At 42.5% G+C, this 17,289-nt stretch overlaps 1 protein-coding gene across 2 annotated transcripts in view; it reads left to right on the forward strand.

Annotated features, from left to right (window-relative positions):
- Positions 1-7,624: 7,624 nt before the first annotated feature.
- The window catches only part of TMEM117 (transmembrane protein 117), a 492,479-nt gene continuing 482,814 nt past the window's right edge, over positions 7,625-17,289 (forward strand). Inside the window, exon 1 of one of the 2 annotated variants that reach the window (XM_078449928.2) lies at positions 7,625-7,959. The gene's annotated coding sequence lies outside the window, so the exon portion shown is untranslated. Of the gene's footprint in view, positions 7,960-8,047; positions 8,145-17,289 lie in introns of those variants that run through there. The other variant, XM_078449929.2, reaches the window with a different exon arrangement.

The following is a 17,289-nucleotide window of genomic DNA, read 5'->3' on the forward strand; positions in this document are numbered from 1 at the left end:
TCCAGCCCCGCGTCAGGCTCTGTGCTGACAGCTCAGAGCCTGGAGCCTCCTTCGGATTCTGTCTCCCTCTCTCTCTGCCCCTCCCTCCCTCATGCTCCGTCTTTCTCAAAAACAAATAAATATTAAAAAAAAAAAGTTGTGGCAGCAGGAGCTAGCTTAATTTTTCTGCCTAAATGTCCCATGAAAGAAGCTCACCCTGGCCATTCTTTTTAAAATTTTAAATCCTATATACTTTCTTACTTGATGCTATAATTCTATCTACTTTTCTAATAAAATTATATCATTATGCATTTTTGTGTTACTCACTAGAATAAGCTTTGTGAAAGCAGAGGCTTTGTCTTTTTCATCACAGTAAGGTCAGAACTTGAAAGTGTCTGATACAGAAGGACTTCCTGCAAATGATGGTTTTACATTTTGGAATGGAAGCTTAAATAATAGGCAACTAACCTTGGCATTCAGAGGCCTAATATACCTCCACAAAGAGAAGCAAAATAAATACCCGGTGCTGAACAATGCTGGAGTCATGATGTGAGAGATTTGGATAATACCTTTTGAAGGGATAGTTGTACAAAAAATAATCTTTATCATTAAGTAAATGACTTCTCCTGTGTATTTTTACCCTATATTGAAGGAATAACCCACTACTGTAAGTAAAATTATAACATTTAGTTAGGGGATACTTGCTTATTTATGAACATAAATGCTGTAGATTGAACAGTGTCCCACCAAAATTCGTGCCCACTCAGAACCTCAGAATTTGATCTTATTTGGAAATAAGGTCTTTGTAGATATAACTAGTTAAGAATCTTGAGATGAAATCATCTTGGATTTGGGGTGGGTCCTAAATCTGATGACCGGTGTCTTTATAAGAGAAGGGAGATGAGAAATTGGACACACAGAGACACAGAAGAGAAGGTGAGGTGAAGTTGGAGGCAGAGATTGGAGTGAAGCATATCTTTAAGCCGAGGAAGTCCAGGAACCACCAGAAACTGGAAGAGGCAAGGAAGCTTTCTTTCCCAGAGCCTCAGCATGGCCCTGCTGGCACTGGGAGTTCAGCCTTCTGGCCCCCAGAACTGTGAGAAAATACATTTCTGTTGTTGTAAGCTACTGTTTGGGATAATTTGTTATGGTAGCCTAAGAAACAAATACGGTGAGTACAGGAGATATTTGCTTACTTGTGGATAAAAGGACGAGTGGATTGTACCACAGATAAATTCGCCCACAATATTATGAAGTTAAGGATAGTAACACCTAACACACATGAGTGCTGACTTTGAGCAGAAGATGTTGTCTTTGAAACTCAGTTTTTAAAAAAATGTTTATTTATTTATTTTGAGAGAGAGAGAGAGAGCAGGGGAGGGGTGGAGAGAGAGGGAGAAAGAGAATCCCAGTAGCCTCCATACTGTCAGTGCAGTGCCCAACCAACATGGAGCTTGAACCCATGGACTGTGAGATCATGAACCAAGCTGAGATCGGCAGTCGGACGCTTAACGGCTGAGCCACCAGGTTCAGGTGCCCCTGTGAAACTCAGTTTTCTAAAGGACATGCTAAAACTCAGTGGTGTGAGCCAGGCAGGCCTCCAGGCTGAGCAGCGACCATGGAGGAGGGGACCCAGACTCTGAAAGACAGCTTTGCACAGCTCTTTCTTATTTCTTTATATGAACCAGAAAGGCGGAAGGTGGGGGGAACTGCTCCCTCTAACCCATGAGGGAGGCAGGGAGAGCAGTCCTTCCAGTTTGTGGGTGGAGGGGAGGCTTACTGTTTCTCATTTTATGGCTACATGAAAATATGGCTGTTATCTTCAAACACATAAGTACATCATTTTCATTTCTTATAATTTAAAATTCTCGGTGCCAAGTATTTTTCTTACCTTCCCTTTACTCCCCCTTATCCTGTCTCCCTGGTCCCACCCCCTACTGCTAAAAGGGTTGGAACTGAGAAGTCCCTTCTCAACAGCCTGGCCTTCCCTACTTCACTAAATGACATATTTCACTGTCTCCGACTACCCACTCCGGTGAAAAGACCATAGCATTCCTGCTCCTCCCCTCCCCATCTTCTGGGTAATGAGCACTGTTCTGCGCTGTCCTATTTGCTGGAATTTCTTCTCTCTTTTCTGCTTATCTAAATTCTTCTTATCCTTCATTATTTGCCTCAAGCTTCTTTTCCCATCTGGTCTTCTATAGCAACTCCGAAGGATAATTTTATTTTTCTTCTTCAAATTTCTATAGCCCTTATGGTCAGTAAAATGCATTTGGCCCCAATCATACGTCACCTTGTATTACTATTTATGGTGATTAGAAGCTATTTCTTGTCTGCTCACTTAGATCATGAGTTTCCTGAGGAAACAGACACACTGTATTTATCTTTGAAACCTCAGCACCTTGCAGTGCTTTGATGGTCTAGTTGCTTGGGATATGTTATTGATTGGGTGGCATATTTGGTACTTTTAAATGAAATCAGGAGGTCTGGAAAGCCAATATATTTTTGTGTTACCTCACATCAAACCTCCTCCCCTTGGGCTAACTCTATCAAACCTGTCTAAGTGGGTCTGCTGGAAACAGCTTGAAGAAGGAAAAAGACGATTTGTTTTAGGAGAAACCAAGCAGGAAGAAAGGAAAGGTCAGCTCAAAACTGCCCAAAGGCAAATTTGCCATTTAAAACCAGCAGTCACATTCCTGTGGATGAAGTCATCACTAGTCTTAATCAATCACTACTCCCTTGAAGTGAGGCACTGCTCAGGTTTTAGGGTCTCTGTGTATGTACGAGTGGGTTGTGGGGTAGAGAAGAAAGCAACAAAGCAGTGAAAGGAGCTGAAGGGAGTGGGCAGTGAAACAATTGTCTCTCTCTGTTATAAGAGCAAGGGCTCTTTGAAGGAACTGTTGCATTTATGCAGATTCTTCAGGACTGCATATGAATCAAGGGTGATGCTAGGCACCAGGCAAGTGACAGTCCTACTTCTGCTATGACTGCTAGCTTGCCTTCTGTTTGCATGACCCCTTTGCTTTAAAAACCGCGCAGTGGGGCGCCTGGGTGGCTCAGTCGGTTGAGCGGCCGACTTCGGCTCAGGTCACGATCTCGCGGTCTGTGAGTTCGAGCCCCGCATCGGGCTCTGGGCTGATGGCTCAGAGCCTGGAGCCTGCTTCCGATTCTGTGTCTCCCTCTCTCTCTGACCCTCCCCCGTTCATGATCTGTCTCTCTCTGTCTCAAAAATAAATAAATGTTAAAAAAAAAAATTAAAAAATAAATAAATAAATAAATAAAAACCGCGCAGAAAAATCCCTTTGTCCGTCCACTTCCAGGGTGAAGGGAAGGCTAGGTGAATCTGTCCTTTGGTAAAAGAAACGATGGGATGTGCTGAATATTAGCAGGGCAGAGATGAGATGAATAACAATGATGATAAAAAGAACATTTATGGAGAACTTAATATGGACAGACCGAATGTTAAAAGTATAACACACATGGAGCCCTGGGGTGGCTCAGTCTGTTGAGCGTCCGACTTTGGCTCAGGTCATGATCTCACGGTTTGTGAATTTGAGCCCCGTGTCGGGTTGTGTGCTGACAGCTCAGAGACTGTAGCCTACTTCAGATTCTGTGTCTCCCTCTCCCTCTGCACCTGCTCTGCTTGCACTCTGTCTCTCTCTTTCTCAAAAATAAAATAAACATTTAAGAAATTAAAAAAAAGTGTGACACACTTTATTTAATCCCTCTAACAACCTATGAGGCACGTACCACTAATGGACAGAGAGGTTAAGGAATTTGCTTAATATCACATTCCTACTATGTGGCTGAACCAGGATTCCAGAGCACAGGCTCTAATATTCCAAACAGTTAGACATGTGATGAGCATCTTTTCCCAAGAAAAATTCAGGATATGTGGACTAAAATATATTAGCACACCTTGGGTACAAGGGAACTGGACATTTGTGATTTGGACTGTTGAGGAAAATGCTGGCAGTGAAGTCACTGGCCTTTAAATACCAGAAGGAAATTATGTTCAAATTTCTGTTCTTGCATCCTTGGCAATAAGGAAATTATGCTGTTTATATTTGGAGTGTGCAATTAGCATCATCCTGATTGATCTATTGGAAATTAAAAATAGTTTTGCTTAGAGTCTACCAAATCACTGATGAGAATGTTTCCTGATAGACCTGGTAGAGATTCCTGATGCTTGTGACTAGAGCTTCCATTTGCCATTTAGGGAGGGTTTAGGTTGGTCATCATCAACATTTTCACCAATTTCTGAAGTGTATATTGAGCTTTCTTTTTCTTTTTTTAAAATATAGAGTATAACTGTATTACTAACCTATGTGAGGTAAACAGAAACATCATCTCATGTGGTGACTTCTGATTTCTGCACTTTGGGGTCAGAATTTACAAAGGAATTATACATAAATAAGACACACTTCTAAGCCTGTCTGCAGGGTTGACTTTGTATGTGGAGGTGGAGTGAGAAGATGATTGGATAGTGTGATTTGAGAGTTTCCAATCATTGTCCTGACACTGTCTGAAGCTGTGGCCAATTTGCTGATATCCTCTATGGAAAAGAAATGGAAAAAAAAAGCTGTTTGGGTTACAGTAAGGATGGATTGAGCGAGAGATCTGAAGTTCTGCCATTTCGTTTCTTCCTGGGGCTTCTATCTATACCATTTCTAACACTGCTGGCCAACACTAGAGAAATAATTAATTTCTGTGAGTAAGGAATCACATTCTGTATACCAGACCAATAGATTTTGGCCCTGAGGAAAGTTTTCATGGAACATTAATGGGAAGGAAGGATGGTCTTTATTGACCACCTATTATGTACTTGACAGTGTATATATAGGCGTCTTACACACATTAGGGCATTTAAATCTCCCAACAGGTCTGTGTGGTAGTAACTGGGATAGAAAGAGACTGGAGAATGGGGAGCACAGTACCTAATCTTAAGTAGGATCTCTCCTTGAACTGGCCAAATGTCCTATGTTGGACTCGTAAGTCCATATTCAGATATAATATCTCACCACTTCAGTGGTGAAGAGAGTGAGACCTAGGGATTCTTACTGATTTTTTTTATAGTAGTTATAGCTAGGGTTGTGGTGGAACAGAATTCTCACCGATAATCCCTATTCTGGGTCTCCTGGCTGTAAAACCGGCACCCCTGTCCTGGAACATGGGGAGGAAGTGTAAGATGAGAGTTAAATGTGGATTGGCAAGTCCTTACTCCTTACTCCACCTCTCTGGCTAGTCATGAGGTCTTGCATGAGCCCCTCAGTCTTTGTGTGCCTTTTTCCTCTATTGCAGAGAGCAAACATTTTGATACACGGGATGGGCCTGGTAGACAACAAGCCTTCAGTAAGGTGAGCTATTATCGCTATGTGTGACTAGTGTGGCAAAGATCAAGTGCAGAGGCTGTTCCTCTGCCTGGTTCTTAGGACTGGACTGGGGACCTTGGGTGGCTGGCAAAGCAAAGGGCACAAGCTTCTTAGTCAGTGGTAAATGGCTATTTTTTAGGATAATGGATGCTGAAGAAAACCTTGGTCATTTCAATATTTTGCCCTGAAGGGGTCCTGGGGAGTTATATTCTTTAAACCTGGAGATCCCTCAACTAAGAGCAAATAGTAAGCGTTAGTTGAGCTTATTCTTGAAATTATTATTAAAGAAAGCAAGGCCATATGTTAAGAATACAGGGATACAAAGGTAGGATAAACAAGCATGGTGCAACCGAGGGCAGACGTTTCAGTTCTGACTAAATTAAGTTCATTTTAATGGACACCGTCTAATTCAACTGATTGTGAAGTAAAGTGAGCTCTATCTCTCACATAGTCAGAAAAGAAGCCGCTCATTGATTTTTACTTCACTATCCTCTGAAATATAGTATGTTTTACAGACTTTTAATGACAGGAAAAGTACTTCTGTTTTGTTTTCTTTTGTTTCTTGAGGGCGAGGGGTTGGTTAACAAGCCATAGATATCAGTACTGTGCTGCATAGTTTGTGAAACTTTAATGTTTTCCAGTTTCAACTGACTGAAGACATCCTTGCTTTAAATGGAGATACAAAGAAAATATAGCACATGGAATCCATGTTAGACAGTTACACAGTTTAATCATCATTTGGAAAATAATCCTGATTATAATTATAAAAGCACTGTAGACTCTAATAATCTGTAGAATTAATCTACTATTTATTGGGCCATTACCATCATTCACTATGTTAGGTGTTGAGGATGCATTGGTAAGACTTAGTCTCTGCCTTTGAAGAGTTCATGGCTTAGTGGGGGAGAAAAAGACATGGTGAAAAAAATACATTCAATGTAAGAAGTGTCATCGTAAAATGTACAAAGTGCTAGCATAGGAAACAGCTCCTTCTGGGAACACTTGTGAAAGCTTCACTAAAAAGAATCTTACCAAGCTAAGAGTTCCAGAAGATGATTACAAACTATGACTGTACTGTAGATACACGTGGTCATTCTTAGAAGCTTGAACATATGTCAAGCTAGTGAGAAGTATGGCAGTGAACTCCCAGTTATGCCTGTGTAGATTAGCTATACTGCAGGACTTGGGAGTGGCTCTCTCTGTCCCATCTCAAAATCTGCTGACATCTCAGCTCTCCCTCTTGCTACCCAGAACATTCCTGAATCATGCTGCCAGTCCAGGAGAGAGGCTATTTTTCTCCTCATATGTCTGCTATTGTAGGCATATAGGAATTATCCCATTTTCCATCTGACTATACCAACTAGGGATCACTTCCATTTGCACAGAATATCAGTATACTGGAAAGCAGCTTTTAATACAGTATAAGCAGCTGGTAAACTGAGGTAGCAGTTGTTATTTGGTGTGGAAGGAAACAAAGGCCACACACACATGTGATGGAGAAGAGGTTACACCAGAAAGAAAGGAATTGGTCAAATGTGGTCAAAGGTCTTCCTCTGCCATGCTACAGATAAAGCATTTAAGAATTACAGCATGATAGGTTCCTGAGAGCTTCAAGCTTCAAAGATATTGCACGTGTGTGCTTCTGATATATGTATGCATAACTGTATGTATGAATGTATGTGTGATTGTATACGTGTGTATGGGTATATATGCATGTGTACATATATCTGCCCATTTCTAAGTGTGTGTGAATGTGTGTGAGTTTATATATATGTGAACAAATGTGTGACTATATTTGCGTGGGGTGTGCCAGACCGGACAGGCTGGAAAGTAAGTGTATGAAAAGTAAGTGTAAGACTACTCATATCCTCCCGGGCTGTCTCTCCCCACCCCACTTCCACATCGCCAACTGGCAAAAGCAGAAAGGATGCTCTATATGACCTGAGACTGCATTAGAAAGTTTGCACTTCTTTGAGGCTATTCCACCTGGGAATCTCATTGGTTCCCTGCAGGATGGTGGATTTTGCAAAAAGTCTGCGGATTCCCCCAGGACGAAGGGACTGCTGCTGACACGCTAGGCTGAAGCCAACCGCCCCCCCCCCCCCCCCACTCCACCCCCACTCCCACCCCGCCCCCGCCTCCGCCGCTTCCCAAGTGGTCCTGGGTCTGCAGCCTCCTGCTCTGCAGAGGCGGGCCCGGCCGGGGCGGGCTCGGCGCGGCGCGCGCGGCCCGCGGGCTGGAGTCGGCCCGCGGCGCAGGCGGGAGGGGAGCGGGAGGGCGGGGGCGGCGGCGGCGGGAGGCCATGCCTCCAGCTGCGGAGGCTGCCGAACAGCTGGAGCCATCGCTGTCACCTGCGCGGCGCCGTCGCCGTCGCCCTTGCGCCCCGGCTGCCCGGCCCGCGGCCGGCGGACTTTGCGGAGGGCGCCCGGCGTAGGCGGCGGCGAGTGTGGGCCGAGCCGGTATTTATAGCTCCGTGACAGCAGCGGCGGCAGCGACGCCGGCGGGCAGTCTCGCCGCTCTTCCCAGCGAGGCCGCCGGCGCGGCGGAGGGCTGTGCTCGCCCGGCTCTCCGGTGTTGCAGACACCCCGCGCCCGCGCGGCCCCAGCCGGTGAGTACGCGGGCCCGGGCGCTGGGCGCGCCTCCCCCGCCGCTCGGGCCGGCCGCAGCGGAGCCCTGCTAGCCCGGCCGCCCCCTCGTCCCTGCCCGCGAATGCGGAAGCGGCCGCGGCCCCCCGTCCCCCAGTTCCCCCGGCGCGTTTCCTCGGTTCCCGAGGATGGCACGCCAGGAGGCAGGGTAAAGTGTCAAGCGTGGGGGGTGGGGGGTGGGAAGAGGCGGTAACGGATGCACCGGTCCTTTTGCGAAAGGGCAGTCGAGACTCCTAGGTGGAAGGCTGTCGGTGAGGAACCCTGGAACTCCGGGGCTCCCAGGGTTACCAGGACAGACCTTGAACTTTCCTCGCTTCGCTGATTGCTAGCACGGGAACGCTGGAGAAGCACTACGTATTGTTAATTAAATTAACAGGTTGCTGTTTTGGGGCGTTCTCCATAAAAGCAAAACAAAAAAACAAAACTTGAGTGTTTACTAACTTTATTGTGGCTAAAGAAAGCTATCTGGCGATTCCTATTTTTGAAAATGCCATAGGCCCACAAGTGTGGTGGTTCCATGTGGTAACACTTGGGCTACCATTATTCATTCTACCCTCTGTGGAACAATGAACTCTGTGTATGGGTGTGAGAGAGGGTAGTAAACATCACATGCTTGTTTTAGTATTTGTGTGTCTAATGAACCAAAAAAAAGGGTATGTTGAACAAATATATTTACCCCTCATTATAAATGACATACTGTTTGAAATCCATAGAAGGACTTCTAGGAAGATTTCAGGGTTTAGTTTTGTCTTCAGAAAACATTCCTTACAATTTATTGAATATAAAGAAGAGTAGAATCTCTGTGAAAACTATTTTTGTTGTAAAGTTTTTAATTTTTTACTATGCCTACACTTCCTAACCCCCCCCCCCCCATCTATGTAGTTTAAAAGCAATTATGGATTTTGAAATTTTAACTTGGGTGTTTATACCCACTCCCATTCCACCTCCATTTGATCCTTTGCTCAGAAACCAATACTTGTCTATTTTATTTAATGTGCTTCTTTAAACTGCCAGCTATTTAAAAAATAATTTCAGATATGAATGAATTTTACTTTATTCTTGAACTGTTATTTTCTTTGGTGTTTGTTTAGATTCTTTATCATAAACAGATATCGCTAAAAAGAGGTCTAAGCATTTTTAAAGAATTAAATGGTGAATATGTTTCAACTTTATGACATGAAAGTGTTCATAAATACTTTGCCATTTTAATGAAAAGTTAATTAGAGAGAACTCCAGACCTACTTTGCTTCAGCTTCTCTGTTTTAAAAACTTGCATGGTTTAGAACTTTGTTATCCCAAAGACTGCAGGATAAGAACAAGGAAAGAAAATCACTTAAAGGTTGAAAACAATATGAAGAGAAAGTCTAGGAAGGGATTTATGGATATGATCCTCTAAATTAGCAAGGGTACTACAAATACCATCCTGGTATGTATGTAAAGTCACTTAGGGTGGTTTCATTGATTGACTTAAAAGGTTGCTTTTTATTTAAAAGGCTGTGTGGTCTCTGGTATTGGACCAAAAGCAAGAAGTTCCAACTTAGTTCTGTTATTATTGCGATTTGTGTTTTTAAAACCTGTGTTAAGCATTCGCATTATGTAGAATACTATATGTAATCTCCCCAAGCCTGCCTTTCATCTAACATTTCAGGATAATATACCAAGACCTTAGGGCTGGTCCAGGCAAATGTATATTTGGTTTCTCCATTTTTCTGCCATGTGTCCTTTTATGGACTTGAATATCCCCTTATCCAGAGTTTGTTCTCTCTGGAATGGAATCTTCAGTGTTTTTTGTTTTTTTTTTTTTCTTAAGGCTGGTTCATTATCCCATCATGATACATAAATTTTTTTTTCATTTATTAATTCAATAGCAAATATTTGTTGAATGCCTACTAGGTACAAGTTATCACCTAGTACTTAATGGTTCCTAGTGCCCCTGCTTCCTTCCCATTGGAACTTCTCGGTGTAGGGAGCATAATAGTTATTGAGAATATTGACTTTGGGGTCATAGAGGTACTTCTCCTGTTTCCACTGGTTGGTACCTATATGACCTTGGGCAGATTATAACCTTTCTGAGTCTCCACTCCTTTATTGGTAAAGCCAAAGGGCTGGTATAAGGACTAATTGAGGTACTGAATGAAAAGTACTTGCCTAACATATAAAAAGCACTAAGAAATGTTAATGATTATTGTGCTGTCCATGTCTGCTTCGGTGGTGTTCCTCTCAGCAAATGGCAGTTCCAGTCTGGGTTTTGCCAGGCCCTGTCCACATCCAATCCATCACGTAACTGTCGTCAGCTCTTCCGTTTAAATGTCTAGAAGTTCATACATTTCCAGCCACCAGACAGAAATGTGGCCCTTCTGGCATGTAACTCACATGTGTCACTCAGTCTCCTGTTTCCCGAATCACACAAGGGAAAGCCCACACGCATTGGACGGCCTCAAGGCCAGATCACTAAAGGCCACCTCACAATCGGATGCTACCTTGCAGGCTCCATCTCCTTTCACACTCCCCTGCATCCACACTCTATCCAGTCACGCTAGCTTTTTTGCTCTTCCTTAAATGCGCTGATCATTCACTCATCACAGATTTTTGCAATGTTTTGTTCTCTGTGTCTGGGTCCCTCTTTCCCAGATACCTGCTTGCTTCCCTTCCTTCCTTGAGGTTCTGTCCAAATGTCACCGTATAGTGATGCCTGCTTTAATTTCCCTCCCTGCTGACATTCCCCAGTAACTTCCTCCATCACCTTACAGCTTTTTAAAATATTATGTATCTATTTTCTTTTCTGTTTAACGTCTGTTTCCCTCAGTGAGACTGTAAGATGCAAAACAACAGGAGTATCATCTGTTAGCAACCCTGATGGGTAGGCCAGTGCCTGGCACAAATAAGCAACTGGTAAAATGTTGAACAAATGAATGATGAATGTTATCATGGAATTAACACTTTCTAAATACGATTTTGGACAAGTAGCTTAAGCTTTCTGAGCCTCAACTTCAATATTTGCACAGTAAGGATAGCATTCATCCTTTACCTTGTACAGTTGCATTAAAAATACTTTAATGGTGAGAATAACATGAAAAATCACTCCGTAAGTGTAATGTGTAGGTGCTATTACTATCATGCTCATTATTAGTGGGAATGACCAAGACTCGTTTGTATTTTAACAGTGGCCTTCAGGGTAGGAAGTGGCTGGAAATGACGAGGCACTTTGCAAATGAAATCTCCTTAGGTCTTCACTACAGTGCTCTGAGTGAAGTACTTTTACTGGGATTTTACTGGCGAAGAAGTGGAATCTCCAAGAGGTTAGGGATTTGCCCAAGGTCACAGAGCTAGTAAGTAGCAGTTAGAACTGGACCATATTCCTCCCAGCACATCAGGCCGCCCTTTGAAAAACTCATGCTCCTGATTCCTTTGAATCATTCTAGTGTCATTCTAATGGTGTGGTTTTGCCCATTAAAAACACTAAAAGGTAAAATGTGATATAAATATAGGCTGCTATCCTTATTTATCTTTTAAGGAAAAAATATTAAACAATTTTAAACTGTGTCTGCCTTTTGGAGGTAGAATTTTATTTTATTTTATTTTATTTTAATTTATTTTATTATTTTCTTAATGCTCATTTATTGTTGAGAGAGAGAGAAAGACAGAGTGCAAGCAGGGGAGGGGCAAGGAGGGAGGGAGACACAGAATCCAAAGCAGGCTCCAGGCTTTGAGTTGTCAGCACAGAGCCCGATGCCGGGCTTGAACTCACAAACTGTGAGGTCATGACCTGAATGAAGTCGGGGACTTAACCAACTGAGCCACCTAGGCTCCCCTGGACATAGAATTTTAAAAGCAATTATCCTAGGGATTAAATGAAATGATTGTAAACAGTGTTCTGTGAACTGCAAAGAACTTTAAATACTATGCTAGAACTAGGGTAATTGAAGAAAGGAGGCTCTTCTTTGTCTTGTAGCCTTTACCTTTGTCTTGTACTAATACAGCCAAGAATGGCCCAAAGTACAGCTGTATGTGTCACAAAGTGCATACCACAAAAAGTAAAGTACTGGAAGTCTTTTTAAAAATTACTTTTCAAGAGATTGGATTCATGGTGCCGGGCTACAGTTTATACTCTTGGCACAGTCATCTTTTCAAAGCCCTTTAATAAGAGCTAAGAGAGGTTCCAGGTGAATTTTCAGACATAAATACTAAGGAGCTTCAAAAAACTTGGAGAGATTCTTTTTTTGTTTTAGACTGGTGCCCTTCACAATGGAAGTGCCCTGTGCATGTTACCTGGTTAGGTGTTACTAGATGCTGAGACCTGTATTCGCAGGACTGTGCACTCAGTGTACTCTACCTGGCCAGTAGTGTCTTTTGTAGAGCATTAATTCATCAAGGACTTTTCCAGATGCATCCGTAAATTAAAAAAAAATTTTTTTTAATAAAATAATGTTTATTTGTTTTTGAGTGACAGAGAGAAGCTGAGTACAAGCAGGGGACGGGTAGAGGGAGAGAGGGAGACACAGAATCTGAAGCAGGCTCCAGGCTCTGAGTTGTCAGCACAGAGCCTGACTCGGGGCTCGAACTCACAAACCGTGAGATCATGACCTGTGTTGAAGTCAGATGCCCAATCGAGTAAGCTACCCAGGCGCCCCAATTTTTAAAAATGTAAGGGTAAACTCCATCTTTTTAAAAAAAAATTTTAATGTTTATTTTTGAGAGAGAGAGAGAGTGCATGAGCAGGGGAGGGACAGAGAGAGAGGGAGAATCTGAAGCAGGCTTCAGGCTCTGAGCTGTCAGCACAGAGCCTGACACTGGGCTGGAACTCATGAACAGCGAGATCATGAACTGAGCCAAAGTCGGACGCTTAACCGACTGAGCCACCCAGGTGCCCCTGCCAGGCGCCCCAAGGGTATACTCCATCTTAATCAGACTTGTTATTATGCAAGAACTGTTGCCTGAGCCAGGGTCCCTTCTGAGAAAAATGAAATTCACCCTCCTTCAGTGTTTTCCTTTATTCGTAAAGACTCTAATAAGTGATGGAGGCAGGGTACTCTGGTTCAGTCAGATTATTACAACGATTCTTGGCAGATCTATTTTGTTGTAGTCCACGACCTGATTATCTTTTACTTAAACTGTTGAAGTTGCCTATAAACTTATTTTCCCCACTTTCATTATGCCTCATACCAAGTTTTCATGATCTAAGCTGACAGAGAATTCTCTCCCAAATTCTGCTCTAGTCAGTTATATCACTTTTCAGTTCTGAAACTTTTCATTCTCTGGTCTCTATTCAGTAAAATACACAACAACACTTTTGTGTATGTTCCTTGAATTGGCCCCAAATTATCCTTGCCTCTCACAAGATGCCCTCAAGCACTCTGTGCTCCAGCCACACAGAACTCCAGATGCACCTCCTACAGATGAAGAAGAAAGTCTCTTCTCTGCCTTTGTTCAGTGCCCTCCCAACTTGAGTATCCTTACCTCCTTCCCATTTTTCCTTTGAATACCTCTCCATTCTTTGCCTTTAGATTAGCCGAAATACAATACTTGTAGTAAGATGTATAGGATTCCTAATATCTATGATAAATATTAGTCCATCTAGAGCTGGAAACCATGACTGGAGGCCTGTGGATTATCAGAGTGTAAAGTTCCAGCCTGTAGCCAACCAACTTTTTCAATCACTGCTATAATGTGGAAAAGCAGAGGCTTCCAAGATATTGGTAGCGACATCTGCCTAATCATGTCATTACTTACAAGAGGGAAGTGAATGGTGTGGATTAATCTAGCTCTCAGAGATGTGTTCTTTTTAGGCATAGTTGGCAAATCACAGAATGAGCATCAGTGATGCATTGCAAAAGAACAAGCAGATCAACTCAACTACTTACACTTGATGCTCAGAGAAGAACAAAATTCAAGCAATCCTGTAGTCAGTTACGTGACCCCGATTCTTTCTGATCATGCTAGCCAGGTCCGCTGGAATACTATGAGTAGACTCATTCATCCTAGAAGTACTGTGAATCTTTTATATCACACAGATTCATTATCAGAAACTTCCTAACCAACACGTAATGGGTAAGATTTTGGAATTTTTTCCTTTACGTGGGAAGGCTTGGTGTAGAGCGTTAATGACAAGTGGCTTGGATTTGTAACCTGGTTTTGGCCCAGACCCATTTTGTTATCTGGTACAAATTACAAATTCGTAGGTTTCAGGTTCAAATTTGTAAAAATAAGAGTATTTTCTTCATTGGGCTGCTGTGCAATTTAAATAAAATTTGTAAAGCTCATTAGCATAGTGTCCTGGTATATGGTTAAGTACTCAATGTTAGCCCTAGTGATAATGATGATAATGCAGAACCTGTGTAAAATGAGATGTTGTTGGGTGGGATCAGTGGTGAGTCAGCGTGGCAATTTTGGGGTTCCAGTGCTTTTTTTCTCCTTTTTTTTGTTAGTGAAAGGTAATGGCGGGTTGCTGTGTCTCCTCATCTTGCCTGAAGAATAAGGAGGCTTTTCTTTCTAAGTGTACTGCTCACCCCTCCCCATCTAGTAGATGTCCATCGATTGCCCACTTTGAGCCCGTCCCCATGCTGTGCCCTGGAAGTGAACAGCCCTTCACTGAGGATCTTATGACCCAGTGAGGGAGACAAACACATAAATCAATAATTTTACTATAATATACTAAGACCTAAGATAGATCACATTTATTTAAGATAAAAGCTCAGCTTTGTTGGCAGAATTGAATTTAAAGAAATTAAAAGGGTTTGTATACTATGAATACTGTGTAGCATAGTCAGTTTGAATCATTTCAATCCTGGATTATTAGCATTAGAGTCACTGAATGATCATATTGCTTTATGTGAACTACAGAAGTGAAAACAGTTTTGGTGCTTTGCATACCTGGTGCCTAGGGCTGAGATGACTAGGCAAGCTTTGGGTGACCTTGTGGATGAAGTCAGGAAGTGGGGATAAGTAGAAGTTTCATTCAAGTTATTATGTAGGTTTTGAAATTTGGGACCCCCTGGAAGACCTCACTTCAGCTTTGGCATATGAAACAAGAATAAGTATCAGCCATGTTTAGCATAAAATAGACCAGTAATTCAGCTGGTCTGTGAGTCACTGAATCTGTTTGTGGAAATAAAGACTAGCCTGCAGACCTGATGGGAAATATTTATTGGAAGAAACACTTCTAGCTTTATGATATATTAGATCAAGGGCTAGGAATGGATTTGGATTCAGATGCTGGCTCTTCCACTTCCTGGATGTGGATAGGCAGCAACCACTCTGATCTTTGTTTACGTGTAACCTGGGGGTGATGGTACCATTCATAGCATGCCTGTGGGAGTTCAGATCAACAAGTACAGGATTGTTGCTCAACTCTACAGTTCTCTGTCTTGAAATAATATAAATACTGGAGAGGAACAGCTGTCTCCCAACTTTTTTGAATGTTCTAATTCAGTTTGGGCACGTGGACATTACATAGCTCACTAAACAAGATTCTAAAGTTAAAAACAACAACGATAAAATAAGTATATGCTAACCCTTCACAAAGCATTTATTCAAAAAACAATCAAGATCCTATGTATTCAGTGTTCTGAATCCTGCTGCCTTGCTTGTATGTGGGTGGGGGGAAAGGAGGTGATGGGGCAACTACAGGAGAATTCTGCACTGGTAAGAGAAGGAACCTAGAAACCTGTTTAACTTCATAGATGTTACTCATGCCCTGTTCTGATGGGCATGTAGGAGTGAGTCCTGCTTCAAGACTCATTGGCCTTGAGATGATTTCTATGTAGTCTCTCGTGATAGTGGTCTTTGGACATTTCTAAAAACATTGCATGAAATTGAATTGACAACTCATTCTGGCATCCTTGCATACTGAATATCATGAAAATGCATGATGCTCATTTTTGTTCTTCACCACTTTGCTCTCTTTCATGTGATAACCAACTACTGCTATACTTACTGGGTGATGAACCTCACATTAGAAAAAAAAATCTTGGGGTGCCTGGGTAGCTCAGTCGGTTAAGCATCCTACTTCCACTCAGGTCATGATCTTGCAGTTCGTGAATTTGAGCCCTGGGTCGGACTCTGTGCTGGCAGCTCGGAGCCCAGAGTCTGCTTGGGATTCTGTGTCTCCCTCTCTCTCTGTCCCTTCCCTGCTCATGCTGTCTCAAAAATAAACATAAAAAGAAAAAAAAATCCTTGTGCAGTCGCCATTTCTAAGTTGTCTGAGCCGCAGCCCCTGGGAACAGACATTTCAGAGTATTCACAAAGATCACGAGGGACCTGAAATTGCTTAGAAGGCACAGAGACTATCTGTTTTGCTGAGTTATATTTCCAGTCCTTTTGTGTGTTTACATTGCTTTTCTGAAATAGTTAAGACAAGTCTTCATTAACTTAGATTGTGGGTTTGATTGATATCCATCACCCCAGAGTGTTGGACAGGACTTGGGAGCCTGGGATTCTATTCTCAGGTCTTCCATTGACTTAGAGTTACTTCAGGCTTGTGGCTTGATCTTTGTGCTTTTAGTCATGTGGAAATGTGAATATTTGTCAATGGGAAATTTATCAATTTACCAAAGTGCTCAGGATTTGTGAAGGATTCTTCCACGTATGTATTTTTTGCCTGGGTATAGAAGTATACTCTATAGAGTTAATATAATCATCTCTGGAGAAGAATGTGTCTCCAGAAAGCATTCAAGGGATGACATCCCTGGGGCTGGGCCCTGTGTCTTTCTAAGGCAGGGGAAATGCCTGGAACTGACTGGGTGATTTGGCTCTACAGTTGACTTCAGAGGCTCAGATAAGAGCTCTGCTGGCTGACTTTGGGCCAGTTACATAATCTGTGTGAGCCTCAGTTCCCTCCCTGTAAAATGAGGTGATGGGAATGATAATGACAGTATTTCAGAAGGTTGTTATGATAAAAATAATTTAATGATGCATGTAGACATCCAACACAGAGCCTGGATGTCATATGCTGTAGGCTTTGTAAGGGTCCTTTTTTTTCTCCCAGTTCTAAACAAATTGAGAAAGGAGAGAAAAGAATTGGCAGATTTCAGTGACATTACTACCTTTATTGTTATGTTTTGATCTCAGCTTTTATTCAGTTTTATTGTTATGTTTTGATCTCAGCTTTTATTCAGCTTTGTTGCTGAAATCATAGAGATATAGCTTAGTCTGAGCACCAAATGGGTTCACCAAAACTGCATCCCACAATTGGACAGACTTAATAACAACCCGTCACAGCCTTGGTGAATCTAATGCAGGCTTGTGTTCTTTATAGGCAGGCTGCCTCCCAAAGAGAAAGGAGGAGGTGAGCAAGA

Source organism: Panthera onca, chromosome B4 (assembly GCF_046562875.1).
Source record: "Panthera onca isolate mPanOnc1 chromosome B4, mPanOnc1 haplotype 2, whole genome shotgun sequence".
Taxonomy (NCBI): Eukaryota; Metazoa; Chordata; class Mammalia; order Carnivora; family Felidae; genus Panthera; species Panthera onca.